This window comes from Mustela nivalis (assembly GCF_964662115.1).
Source record: "Mustela nivalis genome assembly, chromosome: 3".
Taxonomy (NCBI): domain Eukaryota; kingdom Metazoa; phylum Chordata; class Mammalia; order Carnivora; family Mustelidae; genus Mustela; species Mustela nivalis.
Window position 1 is genome coordinate 179,621,086 of NC_139022.1, and position 10,330 is coordinate 179,631,415.

General features: G+C 60.2%; 1 long non-coding RNA gene across 3 annotated transcripts; it reads right to left on the reverse strand.

Annotated features, from left to right (window-relative positions):
- Positions 1-5,658: 5,658 nt before the first annotated feature.
- On the reverse strand, positions 5,659-10,292 carry LOC309861562. 3 transcript variants are annotated; one of them, XR_014310022.1, is made up of 4 exons: positions 9,257-10,292; positions 8,597-8,846; positions 5,942-7,981; positions 5,659-5,745 (listed from the first exon to the last, which is right to left on the reverse strand). It is a non-coding gene; the product is annotated as an uncharacterized lncRNA (long non-coding RNA). The 3 variants fall into 3 exon arrangements; XR_014310023.1 differs by having other exon boundaries at positions 5,942-7,978; positions 8,597-8,973; XR_014310024.1 differs by having other exon boundaries at positions 8,597-8,973.
- Between the last annotated feature and the right edge of the window lie 38 nt (positions 10,293-10,330).

A 10,330-nucleotide genomic window follows, 5' to 3' on the forward strand; every position in this document is an offset into this window, starting at 1 on the left:
TCCTGATGTGGCCTCTGGCGCAGCTGGGCATTGCTGGGACTTTCACTTCTGCTGCCGCCAGAATTTGTGTCGTTTTCGTGGAGCTTCTCGAAGTTCCATTGTTTCGCTTAAAGAACTGGTGCATTCAGCTTAAACCTGCCCGTAGCGTTCTCCGGTTCTCAGGGCCTCTTGGCCGCATCCCCAGGGCGGCATGCGGGCACGCCCGCAGCCTCTAGGCAGAAATGCGAGCTGCCAGGGCATCTTCTGGAAATCAGCGTTTGTTCCGTCCCAGAGGCCGGAGGCCCGGGGTTGAGGGTGCCAAGGCCTGGCTCCTACCGAGGCTGAAGCAGCCACTGCTGTCCTCACGCGACCTCCTCCCTGAGCTCACACCCCCAGATCCCCCGTTGACAAGGATACAGTCCTGTTGGCTCCAGACCCACCATAAAGACCTCACCTGGGCTCGACCCTCTGCAGAGACCCCGTTTCCAAAAAGCCCCCACCTGCCGGCCCTGGAGGTCTGGGGGAAATGCTTTTAGTGCCTAACAATTGCTTAGTTACTTGTAATTCCTTTCTTCTTTTTTCTAATAAAAAGATATTATTTCTTTATTTGTCAGAGAACGTGTGTGCGCACAAGCAGGGGGTGCGGCAGGCAGAGGGAGAGTGGGCTCCTCACTGAGTGGGGACTCGATCCCGGGACCCCAGGATCAAGCTGGAGCTGCAGGCAGGCAGTTCTCCGACTGAGCCGCCCAGGGGCCCCTGTGATTCCTTTTCTTCTTGCTCCAGCGGCTTTTGTCAGCTTCAGCATCTTTGATCTTTTCAGAAACTGCTCAGCTCTGCTCATTCTCTATGTGTTGTTTTCTCCTTCACTGACTTCCGCTCGGGTCTGTCACTCCTTGTTTCTTTCTACACACAGCGCATCTATTTTGATATCCTCTTTCCTACTTTGCAGGTAGTTACGTGGCTCGTTAACTTTCAGCCTCTCTTTTTCAAACAAGACTTTAAAGTTCTGTTTTAGGAGCTTCTCCTTCTGGACGAGATGATGCAGCAGGGTTTACTCTCCGGTCCAAAAGGATGACAACTGGACACAACGTGTGAAATGTCCATCATGAAGACGCTGAGGACCAGGCACAGAGGGAGGCGCACACTGGACCCCGGGTGTCCCGGCGACAGGATGGGGCTGGGCCTCTGGGGAGCAGAGGGGCCGGCGCCTGAGAGGAGGGAGCTGGGCAGGGAGAGGCCTGGAGACCAGCACCAGGTCCCCGGGATCCCACAGGTTGCAGATCAGTGCCTGTGCGTCAGGAGGCAATACCCTTTCAAGTGGGAGCCACCAGAAAGGATCTGAAGGGACAACCCTGCGCGCAAAGAGTGGTCCTACCATTGCGGTCAGCCAGGGTGGAAGCCCCACTGTTCCGGGAGCGGCTCAACAGTTGGGGAAAAACTCAGTCACAGACCAAGCACTGTTGGTTCCCCCCAACAAAGCTTAAAGACAAGATCCGAAAGGAGCAAGTTTCTAAGACTTCTGTTCCCCGGTGAGCAGCTAACAGATCCCCTTCACCCAAGAAGGTGAAATTCACAGCGTCTGCATTCGATTACAGAGCTACAAGGGAGCCAGAAAACGCAGTCGGCAACGGAGACACCGGCAAGCTGCGGCCAAGCCCATGAAGCGGAAACAGTTGTCAAATCGATTCCAAGTCCTAGCAGTTGGAGGGGAGGCTACCATGTGGGGGGGGCCCTGGGAGATCTGATCTTGCAGAAGAAGACAGTAACAGTAACGAGTGGAAGACAGCGTGTGACGCGGTGCGAATGAAACTGAGGGAAACAAGGAAACATCCAGGACCCGCAGGGGCCCGGGGGGTGGGGGTGGCAGCCTGGCGGGGGTGGGGGGGCAGGGCCAGGGAGGCCTTTGAAGAACTGTCTGGTGACTTGTCAGATTTGCTTAAAATAGATATAAAACCACAGATTTGAGAAGTGCAACAAGAACCAAGCACAAGGAACAAGAAGAAAACCAAAAGGTGTGCAGAACCATATCACTGATTTGTAGCAAAGAGAAAAATCGGTAAAGTAGCCAGAGAAGAACCATGCATGACATCCAAAGGAATAACAAAAATGACAGAGGAGACTTCTCACCAGCAACAACTCAAGTTGGAAGATGTCTTGAAGGGGCGCCCGGGTGGCTCAGTGGGTGACAGCCTCTGCCTTCGGCTCAGGTCATGATCTCAGGGTCTTGGGACCGAGCCCCGCATCGGGCTCTCTGCTCGGCAGGAAACCTGCTTCCCTCTCTGCCTCTCCACCTGCCTGTGTGCCGTCTCAAATAAACAAATTAAACCTATAAAAAAAAATACTGAAAGGAAAAAAATCTAACTGAATCCTTTCTAAAGAAAATATATTTTAGAATATATTTTAGAGATAAGGGTTTTTACAGACATGCTAAGCTGGGCGAGTCACAGCACATCTGCTCTGTAACGAGGGTTAGGAGGGGCCGTTCCAGCAGCACGTGGAAATGGGACCTATGCGTGGGAGCGAGGAGCACCAGAAACAGGAAATTTGAGGGTGAATATAGAGATTGCTCTCATAAGAATTATCCTAGATTATCCTAAAGGACAAGAAGCCACTCAAACCTGGAATAATGACCATATTTTTCGGGTCCCTGAGGCGCATCTGCGACCTCAGCGCAGCATCAGGAGGGGAGGTGCGCCGGGCTGCTCTCCCCGGTTCTCACGCTGGGGTGGGGGCTGGTGTTGGTCTCAGGGTGCTGGAGGCAAACACGGGTTCTATACGTCCTGCAGCAACCTCCAACGCAGCCGTTATGGCTCTTGAGCCAACGAAGGAGACAAAACACATTAAGAAATATTCGATGCAAGAGAAGGCGGGAAGACGTGAGCCGAGGAGCGCAACAGATGAGACCGCAGAAGCCGGCAGCAAAGTGGAATCTCCGCTGTCACCGCAACGGACACAGTAAACGTCAGTGAGGCAGACACGGGACTAACCGGCAGAGGCCGCCGGCTGAGTGCAGAGGCGAGGCCCAGCCAGACGCTGCACAGAAGCCGCCCCTGGAAACAGTGGGACACGGAAGGGTCAGAGGAAAGCCCCGAGCGAAGACTCGCCTGTGGATGCTCAAAAAAAGAAAGCTGGACTGACAGTATCGGGAAAGTCGATTTTAGGAAAGGGTATTAGCAGGCAATACAGTCTTTTCATCCAAATGAAGGTAAACTAAGTCCACGAAAAGGACATAATCCTGAACGCTGAAGTTGGCAGACTAATCGTGAGGCAGAAGTTGTCAGGCGCGCAGGAAGACGAAGCCCTGCCTTGCCCGGTGACTGATGGCTCCATGGCAGCGGCAGACCGGCAAGGACATGGAAGCCTGGGCACCGTGAGCCTCAGTGACCCGTGGGACACCCCACCCCACGGCAGAGCACACACTCTTCCCAGGAGCAAAGAGCCTGTTTACTGAGAAAGACACAAAATAGGCCCAAACGAAGGGCAGTGGTTCTAGGCAGACACACCGTGTCTTCAGCCTCCGTGGGGCCAGGTGAGCAGCAGAAGCAGAAAGACCCCGGGGGGCCGGGGGCCTCCAGAACGCAAGAGGGAAATTAGAGACTATTTGGAACCAATCGGAGACGAAGGACGAAGGTCGTGACATTGTGGTAGTGAGGTGAGCCGCCACCTCCGGTAAGCTGGAGAGCGAGTCAAACCCAGAGAAAGTAGAATGTGACAAGTATCCACGAAATCGAAGAACCAAACCCTATTCTTTGGGAAAATGGATCCAGCGAGGGAACATGTAGCCAGGCCAGGTGGGAGCAAGGAGACCACGCAGGAGCACAGATGCCACACGTGCGAATAGAATGACCGTGTCCGGGCAACTTTGCACTCGTGCCATTGGCATTCGGGACAGATGCGCCAACTGCCGTTCACGCCAGAGGAGCAGGTGCCCCGGACAGCCCTCTGTTTCTGGAAAACATTGAATCCATAGTTAAAATCTCCCAGGAAGGAAGGACCGGATGGCGTGGTGGGCGGACTGATGTTAACACTGCAGGAGGGGAAGATAACAACGCCACAGTCTTCCGGAACCCTGCAGAGGACAGAGGGCCTCCCGTCTGGTCACAGGCGGCCAGCCTAGCTCTGGCGTCAAAGATGTTGCCGGGGAACAGCGGCCTTGAGGACTACAGAGACGCCACCTCTGGCCACCCGCCGCCCGCCTCAGGCACCCTCAGCCCTGGGCCACCAGCTCCCCTCCTGGGCTGTCCTCCAGCACCTGCCTCTGGGTTCTCGTGGGCCACAGACCTTCCCTCTTGAGTCTGCTCTGCAGAAATCCAGCTGTTGGAAAATTCTTCCAGGTCTGTCCAGATAAAAATGGCCCAGTGCCCCTCATTCTTGTGGGGCACACATTCCCTGGGGGGTCCAGCCCCACACGGCTGGTAAGGCGTCGCCGCGCTGTGGCCACACCATAGCTGGTTCCTCTGACCCTCCCGCTGGGACGCTCAGGTCATCCTCCAACAATAGGGAAGTCCAGCAGCTGTCTCCCCCAGAGTGCCTCTGCCACGCTGCCCCTATCCCCCTCGCGTTGTTCTGGTCTGTCCGCACCCCTCCCCCCCTGCGTTCAGTCCCTGAGCCCTGGGCTGCAGTCAGGCTGCCTCCCCGTCTGTCTCTGCACGTGGCTCTCTCCCCTCCGGAACGTTCTCCTCCGCATTTACCGTCAGCCCTCGGAGATGCGCAGGACTCCCCGCGGGCCGGCTGGTCGCGGACTCAGGCCGTACCTGCACGCCGTCCCTCCAGACTCCTCGAGACCCACGCCACACGCCCCGGACTCGCGCGTCCCCGTGTTGTCTGTTCTGGACACACACCGTCTCTCCCACTGTGCATCCCAGGTGCAGAACTCAACCGGCACTCGGTCACGACGCGCCCGGCAGCCGCAGAGTTTGCGTTTCTGACGCCCCGCTCTGCCGGCACCGTCCCTGCTCGCCCTCAGTCACGGCACTTCGCGCTGCGTTCGGAGCGACAGGAATCCTGAAACCCGGAATGCTGACACCTCCTCCCGGGAGGACCTGGAGCTTGTGCCCTCGGCACCTGTGGGGAGCCAGGGTCCCTGCGGACGTGAGGCTGGTTGGTCTTCCGGGGCCTCCATGCTGCACAAGTCTGCGGGCCTGGGGGCTGGGAGAGGCCAGAGTGACAAGTGTACTCTGGAGGCGTGGGCAGGTCTTCGCGGGTGTCGGTAGGGTGGGCCCCGTGCCGCCGGGGGAGGGGCTGGCCGACAGGAAGCCTGGGCAACAGGTCCAGGTAGCAGGTGACGGGCAGCGTCCAGCACGCAACAGAGGGGAAGAGTCGGGCACATCTGGGTGTCTGCACGGGGTTGGGGCTGAGTGGCTCCTTCTGTGAGACACACACGCCCGGGCTCCGCTGTCCTCACCTCCTTCCCCACCCTCACTCCCACTGATGGCCACCGGAGCCGGGCCCTGAGCGTCCCCAGAGACACACCCAGTCACCCCCTTGCTGCCCCAGGGAGCCAGGATTCGGCCTGGGGCACGTGCTGTTCACAAAAGGAGAGATTAAGGACTTAATTCTCTAAGTAAATTCCACCTCTCCGCCTCCGAGTGGGTCAGTTTATCGCACCATTTTCTTAAATTTCGTCAAGTAATGTCCGAGGACGCAGAATCCAGAGGCACACACACCCCGGAACCCAGCCGCGCTGGCCACGACGCGGGGACCTACTCCCGCACTCGCAGGGATTCTGACCATGAGCACCTGCTGAGTGTCCGTCAGGTGGCTGGGCTGCGAAAGGACACGGAGAGCCGGGAATGGGTCAGGAGGGACTGAATGCAGCCGCCGCGCCCGCTGGGGGAGGGGACACACCCCACTCTCCCCGGACCTGCCGACCTTCCCGACCTGAGGGGCCGTTTCCTCCCCACCCCGGCTTGCTGCCTTTCCTCCTGACCACGCTGGTCTGGCCGGCACCAGGCCCACCCACCGGGGACACCAGCCTGGAACCCGGAGAACCTGGGTTTGTGTCCCTGCTCTGTCCCCAGTGATCGGGCTTTCAGGAAGCCCCCACCCATGAGCCTGGAAGAGAGAAGTGACGCCTGCCTCCTGCTTCCCGGTGGCGCAGGGACGACGAGCTAATATGGGGAAAGTTGCCGACAAGGGCCGTCACTCCGCTGCGCTGTAGCGTCACCACGAGGAGCCCCAGCAGCAAGCCTGCGGGGTGCAGTGGGGGGGCAGCATGGGCGCCGGGCAGCCGCTCTCTGCTGCTGCCCCCCGAGACCTGCCCAATGGAACGAGGCACAGAAAATCAGGTGGAGGCTGCTTTCCCCACAGGCCGGGAGGACAGGGCAGGGGCCCCCAAGCTCCCTGGCCCCGGAGCACCCGGAGGCTGGGGCACGGACCCCGAGGACCGCTAGGGTGTTCTCCACCCCGGCGGCTCTGAGCCTGGCGGTCCCAGGGCCTGATGGGCCAGCCGCTGCCGTCCACGTGGATGGTCCCCGCTGCCAGGGACACAGCCCGTGTCCTCTGCTCCGTCCCTGCTGTGTGTGGTCGGCTAGAATTTTGCTTGTTGGTGACTTCAGTGTTCTGAGCTCGGTGAAGTGTTTGCGCCGGGGAGGCTGCGTGGGGACGCTGCCACTAACGCCTGCGGCTGACACGCACTCGGCCGCTCAGCATGGTCGGGTCGTGTGGGCCAGAATGGGGAAGCGCGGCCACGTCAACCCTTCACAGGGAGAGTCCGTGGGGCCGCAGTGAGACCCTGGGTCTGGCAGGGCCCGGCTGGGCTGCCCCGAGGGGCTCTCGACAGGACTGCCGCAAAGTCTCCTCCCACGACCCAGCACCGGGGACCCCGCGCTGAGCTCTGCCGCTTCCTGAGGGGAAGGTGTGCCCTGGGAGTCGGACGCCATGGGCCCCGCGCCTTGCCTAGAACGGCAGTGACCGGTCTGCTGGTGGGTCGGCTGTGCCGTTCCCTTACTGGTTCACCAGGACTTCCCTGGTCTGCTGAGTGAAGTGTTACTGTAACTCCCACAGCGAGCCTGTGTTCAGTTATCGGCAAAGATGGTGTCAGGCTCTGAGAATGTTTCCCTCAAACAAAACAATCCTCCTACCAGCGGGACCTGGGGTGGCTTTCAGGCCCCTGGGGTGCCAGACACAGATGTCTCCCTATGCCCCCTCTTTGCTTCCAGAAATCACCCCCTAAAACCCGGGTCCCTGAACCTGCCCTCCACACCCCCTCCCTTCCCCCATGTGTGGTCGGAAGGACAGGGCTCCTCCCGTGACCCTTCGACGCTCCCTAAGCTGGAACCTTCCACGGGGCCCAAGGCGGACCCTGTGGTCACGACTGCCCGGGCGCCCCATCGCGGCCCTCTCCCGGGCAGCCTGCGGACCGCCCACACCATCAGAGAGGCGAAAGGAAGGGCCAGTGAGGCCAGCAAGTGCTGGCAGGGCCCCAGGGAAGCAGGCGCCCACAGAGTGCCCGCGGAACAGAGGCGGCGCGCCTCCCCCTTACAGCGTGACCCTGCCACCCTCCCGGACCTCTGTCCAGGAATAACAAGTCGTGTGGTCAGGCACAAAACACTGTCTACGAATAGTCCGCACAGCGTTACAGGTACCAGCTCCAAAGTGGGAGAGTCCCAGGCGGCCTTCAGCAGCATGTGGTCACGTCCCCTGTGCCCCACAGCCCAGACACTGCTTTGAGATGGAAAGCAGCAGACCGCTGGCCCCATGGGAAGGACACAGAGCACAGCACCCGTCTCTGTGCATCACATATACTGTGTTTCCGTTTCTAGCCTCAAAAGGACAGTTTCCCTGCTGAGGAGGCTGGTGGTCAGAGGCCGGGGGACAGTGCAGGGGGAGGGCAGCACGGGGACCCTGGAGCCCGTGGTACCATTCAGCATGGTGAGAGCCGCGCTGGTCACACAAACCCACATGGGCAGTGAGAGGACGTCCAGCTCCGTACACACACCGGACCAGGTTCAGTACCAGACTGGCTCTGGCCAAGGGTTCCTGTGTTCTGGGAGGTCACCTGCTGGGGACACCAGGAGAAGCACTCAGAGGCAGAACAAAGCAACAGTTGTATTCTCTGTCAAGCTGAGCATCAAGGGGAGGAGGCCACGTCCTAGTCCCAGAACCCAGGGATGCGGCCTTGGCTGGCATGAGGGACTCTGTGGCTGGGATTCGAGGGGGTCAGAGTCAGAGAGACACAGACAGAGGCAGATGCTGGTGTCACAGCAGCTTGGACGGTGGCCCACGGTGGGCCCTTCCCAGAAGCAGGCGCCCTGGGGGCTCGGATCGCGTGGGCCCTCTGTCGGCGAGGCCACAGTGACGATGTCATTTCTTTTTCATGCTCCCTTTGTGGGCAGCTTCCGCCCGGACAGAAGCCTGTGTGCAGCCGACCACCCTGTGTTCGTTTGGGCAGCGGCCTAGCTGAGGACACCTATTTGGAGCTGAGGTGTGTGTTCGCCTGGGAGGGTGCCCGGCCAGCAGCCCAGCCCTGGACATGCCATCCCCGCACAAGCTCCTCCCCACACTGCTACCCAGGGCTAGCCCTCCCCCAGGGCAGTCTGCCCACGCCAGCCGGCAGCCCAGTGACCACGGGCAGCGAGCCCTGCCTGGGCACCGACAATGGCCAAGCTCAGCTCACTTGGGCAGGGCTGGGGCTTCCTGAGATCTGCTCTTGTCATTTCCGTGGTTCCTCGTGGACCGGGGAGAAGTGGGCTGTTGACATCCATCCGGCCCCCTGAACCGCCTGGGGGGCCCCCCAGGCTCAGTGTACATGCTGTTAGACGTCTCTTGGGTCAGTCTGTCCAGCCCACATGGAGGCCCACACACAGGGCGGGGGGGGGACTCCTTCTGCTGCACTGAACCAGCAGCACCGCAGCATTCTTTGGCTCCTGGTGCCCAACGCACTTGGTTTAGAAACTTCCGGGTGTCAAGTTGAAGCCCACCCGTGGCCTCCCAGAAGTCTCAGAATGAAGCTTCTGTTGTATTCTTCCTGAAGCCAACAGCATCAGCGCTTTCCTTGGAACAAACTCTCACATTTACGATGCAATGATTTCAGACCAGCACCCGCTTTCCAGGGCAGGTTAACGCACCCACCACCCCGGAGATGAAGGGTCTCCATTCGGGCTGGGGCACCCTTCCTCACCATCAACACAGTATCAACCCCATGTGTCCTTTTCTGCCTCGGTTTTCCTACTCTGCTTTTTCTAAAAACATCTGTCTCCTAAGCAGGTTTCCCCCCGGGGAAGCAGAGGAACTTTGTTGGAAAAGAACAGATTGCCCCCTGCAGCAGCAAACGTACCAGTGGCAACGTGAGAAGTCAGCGGGTCTCCAACACGGCCCTGGAGGCCGCGGACTCCGTGGAACCCTCCGTGGACTCAGTGGAACCCTCCAGGGCGGGACACAGTCAGAGCCCTCCACCCGCACACCGCGGCCCGTGGGGAGGCCTGTTTAAATGCAAGGCTGTGAATAAAAGCAATTTCCTGAAAATGTTTCTTACATTGTTCAAGGTCAACACGCACCCAGCCATGCAGTGTGCTGAGCTCGATCTGTTACCCCTGGAGCCCCCCGAGTTTGCCTAATGCTCAGCGATTCGAGCTTGAATGGGCCGCGTTGGGGTCCTCTCATTAGGGCGGCCATTCCGAACTGTCTTGTTCCAGCCTCATGACTAGCGCCGTCAACACTGGGTCTGGGCTGGGCTGGAAGGGGCTCCCAGGTCAAGGCAGGTCCCTCCACCTGCCCAGCCCTGCCCTCCGCGGTCGGCTGGGAGTAAGCCGGCAGCTGGAGCGGGTGTGAGGGCCCTGCTCACTGCGCCACACGGGCCCTGGGGCTCCGGTTTCTCCCCGTCTTTCATGGACCCCAGTTGGTAGGAAACAGATTTGGGTTTTCCCTTTCTGGCGCAGACAACAGAAGCCTAAGGACCTGAAAGTGGTAAGTACAACCCAGGGTCTAGGAGACCCAGATGGCCACAAAGAACCAGGGCCCTCCGTTGCCCCCAGGCGCACGTGGGCGGAGCGCAGGGGACCCTTCTCGTGGCCTATTTGCTACCCGGCCCTTCCACCCGCACTCCCCGCAGTCCTCAGCGCCTGGGGCCCGGCCCATGGGACAAATCAGGGGACCCTCTCCCAGGCGGCGCAGGGCGCACCAGGTGCCCCCTGATGGGTCCCCCCTCGGGTATCCCAGAGCCGCGGCCGCCTCCACCCGTCCCCGCTGTGCGACCCCCCCCTGCAACGGCGGCTCCCTGCACGGGGTCGCGGGGCGTGGGTGGAGAGGATGCGGTCCCGCCGCCGCAGCCCGCAGGGGCCTCGGGGCACCTGCGCGCCAACACCCCAGAACGCCGCGACCCCGCCCAGGCCCCGCCCCTTCCTCCCCTAAG